This window comes from Trichomycterus rosablanca, chromosome 14 (genome assembly GCF_030014385.1).
Source record: "Trichomycterus rosablanca isolate fTriRos1 chromosome 14, fTriRos1.hap1, whole genome shotgun sequence".
NCBI lineage: Eukaryota > Metazoa > Chordata > Actinopteri > Siluriformes > Trichomycteridae > Trichomycterus > Trichomycterus rosablanca.
In genome coordinates, this window is record NC_086001.1 from 17,674,805 (window position 1) to 17,684,064 (window position 9,260).

The 9,260-nt window shown below is 43.5% G+C and overlaps 2 non-coding genes across 2 annotated transcripts; one reads left to right on the forward strand and one right to left on the reverse strand.

The window, feature by feature from the left end:
* Positions 1-5,807: 5,807 nt before the first annotated feature.
* On the forward strand, positions 5,808-5,880 carry trnak-cuu (transfer RNA lysine (anticodon CUU)). Its single transcript has one exon. It is a non-coding gene; the product is annotated as a tRNA-Lys (tRNA).
* A 215-nt stretch (positions 5,881-6,095) lies between these two features.
* On the reverse strand, positions 6,096-6,169 carry trnan-guu (transfer RNA asparagine (anticodon GUU)). The gene has a single exon. It is a non-coding gene; the product is annotated as a tRNA-Asn (tRNA).
* Between the last annotated feature and the right edge of the window lie 3,091 nt (positions 6,170-9,260).

Genomic DNA, 9,260 nt, shown 5'->3' on the forward strand with positions numbered 1-9,260 from the left:
AAGTAAGGATGGTGAATTCTAAGAATAGACAGGAGGGCAGAAAGGGCAACTAATGTTACACCAAATTGTACTGCCCATTTTGCCAAGGATGCAACTAGATCAAGCCCGTGGTCCTGTCCATCAAAGTCATCCTCACACTCACTAACTGAGTCTTCACTGAATTCATTATTTAGATCATCATGACCTGAGCCACTGTGAAGATTTTCACATTCATTGTTTGTGTCCGGGTCTACTGGCATAATTTCATTTATGTCAGTGTCAACATTGCTAGCTCTATCAATAGCTGTAAAAAGGGTCTCATCCTGCATTTGAGAAAATAATGTTTTTAAACGTTTTGCTACATGTTGACGGGATTTACGTCTCATATTTGAAGCTGAATTGTAATTTGTCATGTGAGGCTCCATGTTTGTGTCTCTCGCTGCAGCAATCAAAGACAATAGAGAAGTATTTGTACACCATCACCAGGATCTGAGAAAAGTCAATACACTTTGTTTCACATTTTATGTTTTACTCAACAATGTTCATGTTTGCACTGAAAGCTGTTATTCTAGCGTACTAACAGGAAAAGCAGTGAGGAAAATATTGTAATGATGTTTGTAACTAATGAAATTAGTTATTAATGTGTTATTTAATGTATTTACATATCATAAAATATCTACTTTATACACTCATCAAAAGTCTTTGGACTTTTTTGTGTTATCCCTTACTGTTTCTGTTTTTTTTAAGAGGCACTGCATCTAGAGAGGGCTGAAGTGCTTGTTATGTTTTAAAATATGAAATGGTTTAAAAAAATAGTTGCACCAAGAAAGAATCAACCGCAGGCGGATATATATATATATATATATACAGGGGTTGGACAATGAAACTGAAACACCTGTCATTTTAGTGTGGGAGGTTTCATGGCTAAATTGGACCAGTCTGGTGGCCAATCTTCATTAATTGCACATTGCACCAGTAAGAGCAGAGTGTGAAGGTTCAATTAGCAGGGTAAGAGCACAGTTTTGCTCAAAATATTGCAATGCACACAACATTATGGGTGACATACCAGAGTTCAAAAGAGGACAAATTGTTGGTGCATGTCTTGCTGGCGCATCTGTGACCAAGACAGCAAGTCTTTGTGATGTATCAAGAGCCACGGTATCCAGGGTAATGTCAGCATACCACCAAGAAGGACAAACCACATCCAACAGGATTAACTGTGGACGCAAGAGGAAGCTGTCTGAAAGGGATGTTCGGGTGCTAACCCGGATTGTATCCAAAAAACATAAAACCACGGCTGCCCAAATCACGGCAGAATTAAATGTGCACCTCAACTCTCCTGTTTCCACCAGAACTGTCCGTCGGGAGCTCCACAGGGTCAATATACACGGCCGGGCTGCTGGGCTGTGTCCCAAACCGCCCCCTGTCATGTTTACGTCTATGACGATTTCACCGGCGTTTATATCATCGAATGTATAAATAAGAAGGTTTTATGTTCTATTCCCCCAGCGTGACTTCACGGTGCTGGCTAAAGACCTGCAGCGCTGTTCGGTCCAGAGCTGTGAGGACGCCGGGCAACGCTTCTGCTTCCGGGTGGTCATGCCCACAAGGTAAGTCCAGATCTATAATAATCAGAGATAGACAGACAGACATATGATCAATAGACAGATAGATACATGATCAATAGACAGACAAAAGATAGAAAGACAAGATGATGGATAGAAAGACAGGCTGATAGACAGACAGACAGGTAGATAGACAGACTATTTATCTATCTGTCTATCCATCGGTCTGTCTGAATGTCTGTCTATCTATCTGTTTATCTATCTACTCAATCTGTCTGCATCCTATATAATTTGTATCTATCACCGTGTGTGTACAGGAGCTGTACGTTCCAGGCCGACTGTGAGGCAGGTAGACGGGCGTGGATCAGCGCCATTCAGAACCTGACTGAGAGAGAAGAAGAAACCGTTAAGAGCGAGGTGAGTTATCATTACCACTATACTTTGGGAGGGAAGGGTTTCAGTTCTCAGCTCTTTAACACCAGTTTAATGCGTCTGAATCAGAAGGGGTACAAGGACGATTCGAAATCAGACTCCAGTGAGACGTTGTCGGACGGGGAGATTCAGTTGGAGAACTTGGACTTGAGCAAGCAGACAGACTCCCAGGGACCATGGTCTTCTTCTGAAGCTCCAGGTAAACTTAACACCACCACGTTCGAGTCCCACACTATAGTGACTATATATTTAACCCTTGGGCTTCGTAGGTGGGATCAGTTCTGGAGAAGTCATCTGTGATGCTCCCGAGAACAAGGGTGAGTACACCGGACCTTTATATGGACCCTTATTTTTGGTCCACATGACACATGAAGCATCATTAGTGATACTTGTGTTAAAGATGCTGAAGAAGAACCTGCTGAAGGAGAACCCACTGAAGGAGACCCCGGTAAAGGAGAAACTAATAAAGGAGAACCCGCTGAAGGAGAACCCACTGAAAGAGAACCCGGTAAAGGAGAAACTGCTAAAGGAGAAACCACTGAAGGAGAAACCACTAAAGGAGAAACCGCCGATGGAGGACATGAAGTGGAGAAGACGACCGACACGAACCCGGACAGCTTTGAGAGCCGATACACCGTCGGAGAGCTGCTGGGACAGGGAGGCTGCGGTTCAGTCTACGAAGGCGTCCGTAAGGTGGACGGGAACCAGGTGAGTATCAGTTTGTTGTGTTGATCCTCCCCTGGATCCTCTTATGGCTCCAGATACATGTGACAACCTACCAAGACTTTATTGGGTCACTGGGACAGATGGGATCTTCCAGCATGGCTACAAGAGCATGACCAAGACTTCCGAGTACTACCCTGGCCCTATGTCTCCAGATACCTGCAACGACCTTCCAGGACTTTATTGGGTCACGGGGGCTTCCGAGTACCACCCTGGCCCCCTGAATTCCCTTTGGTCCCAGACTTGAACCCAACTGAGCATCTGTGGGACCTCCTTGATGGTCGTGTTGGCTCTACGGATCCTCCCCTGGATCCTCCCTTTGCTCCAGATACCTGTGACAACCTTCCAGGACCTTATAGGGTTACGGGGGCTTCCGAGTACTCTGGCCCCCTTAACTTCCTTTGTTCCCAATCTACGGATCCTCCCCAGGATCCTCCCTACAACCTACCGGGACATTATTGAGACAAACCCGGGATGCACACTAAGAAAATCTGAGTCCCTGGTGATACCGGATACCACGGGATGCCTTCGGATGTCTCGTGGAGTCCATGTGGAGGTGGTCTGAGTTACTCCTGAAGAAGGTCTCGTTTCGTGAGCTGGCTTCCCAGACTTGAACCCTGTGGAGCACCTCGAGCAAGTGCAGTCAGTACGGCTCCAGACACCCATGGCGTCCTACTAGGACTTTATCGAGTCTCTCCCAACCCTTGTATTAAAAATCTACTAATGATCGTTTACTTGTGTGTTTAGGTTGCCATCAAATACGTGGTGAAGGATGCGGACCTCAGATTTACCAGGATTGTAAGTGACTTTACCTTTCAGATGAAGTAAATACCGTATAGACTGGATACACATTATATCATTAGTCCTCGTCTCTTCTATTATCAGCCCGGCGAGACGGAGTTGCTCCCCGTCGAGGTGGCCCTGATGCGCATGGTGTCCAGGCCGCCTGCCAGCCCGTACGTGCTGAAGCTCCTGGAGTGGTTCGACACGCCCGAGCGCTGCATCCTGATCCTGGAGCGGCCCGTCCCCTGCGTAGACCTCTACCAGCTGATGCGCAAGACGGGCAGGCTGAGGATGTGGTTTGCTTGGCACGTAATGCGGCGGGTTGTCCAGGCGACGCTCCACTGCCGGGACCGCGGGGTCCTGCACAGGGAAATCAAGGTCCAGAACGTCCTTCTGAACACGGAGACGCTGGAGGTGAAGCTGATCAACTTCGGATGCGGCGACCTGTTGAAGGACACTCCCTACAACACATATTCAGGTAACTGTGCACCAACTTGGGTACTTTGGGTACTTTGGTTTGGACTTTGGTTTGGACTTTGGGTACTAGTTTGTCCTCTTTGTTCATGTAGACATGTGGGTATACTCGCCACCTGAGTGGATAACCAAGCAGAAGTACTATGGCTGCCCTGCGACCGTCTGGAGTCTGGGCGTACTGCTGTTCGTCTTGGTTTGTGGACGCCTGCCATTTCGGTCTAAGAAGGAGATCACCAAAGGGTGTCTAGTGTTCAAACCTGGTGTGTCTCATGGTAAGAAAATATATAAATTAAGACCTGCACATACACTAACCAGGCATAACATTATAACCACTGAAACCATGGGTTGGGTCACTCTGACACGTAGCTACTACCTAAGCATTTGAGGACCACGTTCACCCTTCCATGGATTCCCCAGATCTCGATTCAACCGAGCGTCCGTGGGATGTGCTGGACAAACGAGTCCGATCAATGGAGGCCACATTATCAGCAAGGTGGTCATAATGTTATGCCTGATCGGTGTATCTTCTTCAGATCTAAACACCGTATAATTTAAATCTGCATTGTCGCACTCGCCAGCCTGCTGCCATCTGATCGAACAATGCCTCAAGAAGAAGCCCAGCAAGCGTCTCACCCTTGGGCAGATCCTCCTGCACAGGTGGTTTGATGAGTAAGCCGAAGACTAGGTCCAGACGGTGTAGATCTTTAACCGTACAGGTTTCTGAGGGCTTCTGCTAACGGTAAAAACAATCAAAGCTTTTAAGATTTTAGCTTTTTTCCAGAAATAAGAAGGTTCGAGAGCTCTGGGAGGTCTTTCTGGGTGAGTAGGAGATGATGAAGGTTTGATTTCTATGCAAGGTTTAAGTCTCTATTCACAGGACCTCACCGGACCTCCAGGACGTCACGATAGTGTAACGGTAGACCTCTATAAATTAACATCTCCAACCTTTCAGGGCTGGATCGTGTCTAACTGCATTTCTTGCTTGTTTTCTCGACGCAGGTCAACGAGCATCTCGATCCGGAAGACGAGGAGATTGTTCTTACAGTTACCAGCAGCTTCTTTGTTTATTAAATAAGTAAATTGTTCAATAAAGACGTGAACTGTACCGTCGTCTGTGTGTCTGTGTGTTATTAGCACGGTTTTAGGCATCTGTGTGCACACACTTTGATAGGACACCCAAAAGACGGGTATGATACCGCTTGAGATGTGTCTTCAATTTAATTGGAGGCCACCTGTGGTGAATTGGATTGATTGGACACGATTGGGGATCCCAGACACCGGCTTATACGAGGTCCCACAGTCCACAGTGGCCATGGGGTCAAAGGAATTGTCTGCAGACCTCGGAGGAATAGATCTGGGCAAGGGTACGGACCACCAACATCCATAGATGGAAGAAGTCTGGCCTGACCAGGAGGTGAGCAGGAACCTCCGGCGTATCCTGGTGGAGACGTGAGAACCTACCAAAAGATCGACCATTTGAACTAGGTGCCAAAATGCACCTAGAGGTCTCTCGGACCACGAGAAACAAGTCACGTCTGGAGGAGACCAGGCACCCAGCTAATGCCACACCTACTGTGAAGCATGGTGGTGGCAGTCCTGATAGAGGGGAAGATAAAGGCAGCTGATCCGTCCTGCAGTTCTTATATATTTTATTTATTTGTATTAAACAGCACTGAAACACACTCATGTTAGGACGACCTTTTGAGGTTTTCAGTGTATTTCACTGTGCACATTCTTTGAAAGTAAAATTGTTTTATTTCATTTATTTTTGTTTATTTAAAATAACACTATTAAACCTACATCGCTCTGATGGTCTGACCGATGTGCTGTCTGTTCTGATCTGCTGCTTAAGCCCGGCTAGCTCAGTCGGTAGAGCATGAGACTCTTAATCTCAGGGTTGTGGGTTCGAGCCCCACGTTGGGCGAGTATCTTCATTTAACATCTACTGAAACCAAAAGGACGTTCTTCCACTTTGGACAGCCGGTCTCCAGTGACTTATCAGGTTGATATTGGTGCTTGTAGGACTGTTGTTTACTGGATGTTTTCAGTTACTTATTTCCACTATTCTGTGGGACTACACATTGTTGTTGTGTCTCATATCCATTTGATCAACAGGCAGGTTGTGCAATAAAAGACACTCGTCCCTGGGTGGGCTCGAACCACCAACCTTTCGGTTAACAGCCGAACACGCTAACCAATTGCGCCACAGAGACACGAATAACTGTTTCATTGGACGGTACACACGGGTCACATGACTTGCTAACTTTTACAGCAGGGAAATTAAGTTTGGCAAATTTAAATAATGGCATGTTTCTGACTTGAATGAGAGGAGCAGTAAAAAGATCTCACACTTGTCAGAGACAACATTTGAAGCCCAGCTCAATAGGATCTGGTAGTTAGAGAAGGATCACTTGTTTGTTAGTTTATGTACGAAAGTGATAGTGGCCCGTAAGGGGGTCGAGCCCATTATTTTATTGATTGTAAGCATTTATAAAGGTCATGACACGTTCATTAGGTGAAATCAATAGAGTGTGGCCCGTACTGGGATCGAACCTGCGACCTTGGCGTTATTAGCACCACGCTCTAACCAACTGAGCTATCCGGCCAGTTCATCTAGTTTCTGTAGATCTCTGTACATAATTCTACACTAACTCCATTCAACCAGCTGCATGGCAGCACAAAAACCATTTAAGAGTCTGCACACTTTTAGTGAAGTGTGTCTCAGTTTGTTCATGCTATGATGTGAGTTATTTCTCCTGCTAAATTATTTAAATTGAATTAAGGTAGTGAAGTTTTAAACCAGCAATAAAAAGTTAAATTTAACGTAACTGTTCAGTACAATGTTTATTTTAAGTAGTGCCCTAAGTAGGGAGTAGGCGTCATTTGAGACGAGGCCGATAGTCTCTACTCAAACTAGTGGTGTGCGATACTGCAAAATTTGGTATCGATCCGATACCAAGTAAATACAGGGCCAGTATCGCCGATATCGATCCGATACAGATACTTTTTACTTATAAAGCAGCTTATTTACTTTCATGTAGGGAACAACAGTGTCATGATTTATGAGGTGAATGTATCATTAATATGCTTTGACTAATAAATGATTTTGTGTTGATTAGTTAATCATGTGCAGTGAAAACCCACTACAGTTTGTAGGCCAATAAAAAGTAATTTTATTCATGTAATAAACTTTAATGGAAAAAGTCTGGGTTTTTTGTTCAGAAACAATTATATAATAAGAAAACATAATCCCTACTCTCACTGCACTCTCTGGCTTCTTGTAAAATAAAGTACAGAAAATAGTAAAGAACGTCAATTCTTTTTTTCAGTGAAAGTTTTTGTTCATAAACAGTAATATAATAAAACTAAATTCATTACTTTCAATGCACTTTTTATCTGGCTTAAAACAAAGTACAGTACAACATTATAACTGAAGAACAAATGTTTTAAAACTTACAATTTTTATTTTTAATTTACTGATGAAAGTATCCACAGTTTCTCTCTGCCTCTCTGCATGTATTTTCTCAGTGGCGCTTAGTCACGTGACCACACGGCAGTAAAACACAGCGCAGAAGTGTGTACACACACACACGTCTACTTTTGGATAAAACGGGAAGAATGTACTGAATGTAGCAGAGAAAAAACTGAAACTAAAGTATCGATCCCATCGCTAGATTCGATCCGATTCCGATACCAATGCTGGTATCGATAATATCGATATTTGGATCTATCCGCCCACCACTGCAGACTGAACGAACTTGCAAAGTTAGCTAAAGAAAGAAAGTTTCTGAACAAACCTTGGACAAATTTTGGACATGCTGTTTCTCACATGTATTTCTCACACGCCTTTTTATCCCCTCATTTGTGTTTTTTAAAGCTTTCTCCATTTTGCACGTAATGCTAAACTAATGTTTTTACCAGCGACCTTGAGCTTGGTGAAAGGCGCTATATAAGTTGAACTTATTATTATTTTATTTTATCGGTGGTTGTGATTAGCATTTATTTTAAGGTGAACTATAGGGCACTAGGACCCAGCAGCACTGTTATTAACAGAGCGAGTGTTCTTTATATTTCTGAGCGGTACCGCATGTAAACTCTAGATGTCGCTGTTGCACCACTTTCTAAAATACTCCACACGAACATACTGTACCTGTACTGTGTCAGGACGCTCCCAGGTGTAGTAAATCAACGATTTAAACAGCGCAACAGTTTAGGGAAGGTCCCTTTCTGTTTTACATGAAGAAAAGTTGATTGAAAGAAACTCCATTGTCACAGAGCCCTGAGCTCAACTTAACTTGGGATAAAACCTGGGCATTTTTGTCACATCTGGACGTGCACAAATTCCCACATATACACTCCAGAATCTTAATAGTTGTAGCCAAGTGGAGCTTAATGATGCAGTGACAATGACACACTGATATGCAGCCCCGGTTCTGGCTGAGTTGCTTAGGCGGGTAGTGAGAAAATCCAGGGGGAGCAATGCCCACCCCAGTTGCTTTAGTTTCGCCCTAAGCAGAACTCGAATCTAGGGCAGAAAAATACGCGCTCTGCCCACTGCGCTACTCAAACAGCGGAGTAATAAACAGGTTGTTATGCTGATAAACCTGCGCACACGGCGTCACCAAGATTAAAAGTGAACACTACTTAAAATAAAAACTAAACACTTTCTAATTCCCACGGTAGCAGCAGTTTCCTTCTGTTTCATACACATCACCCTGTCAGAGTCTAATCTGCAGCATTTCTCTCCCACTGATAAAAATACGGAACAAAACGTGTCCCGTAACAGTTAAATTGTGACTACGACTGCAACGGTACAAGTACAAGTAGGTTTGATGTCGACTTTTTTTAATTGTTTTTTTTTAACTCAGTAACAAAAGTTATTTAAAATGTAGTGAATTACAAATCTTAATACAAAACATACTTAAGTAAAAGTAAAATTACAGATTGTAAAATCTACTTTAAAAAGCACAAGTACACAAAAAAACTGCTCAATTACAGTAACACGAATAAATGTAATTCGTTACTTTCCACCTCTGTATAAGCCAAACAATGAAAATGTGTGAAAAACAAGTATAAGTAACATCTGTGCCAACATATAAAAATAATAATACAATTTATTTATGGGCGCCTTTAAAAACACTCAAGGACACCTTACAATACAAAACATCAGTACATAATTAATTACACAGATTAAGGGTAGGCGAGTTTAAAGAAATACGTTTTAATATGTTTTGAAACTAGGGATTGAATCAATGGTGTGAATGTCAGGAGGGAGAGAGTTCCAGAGATGTGGGGCAGAGTAGC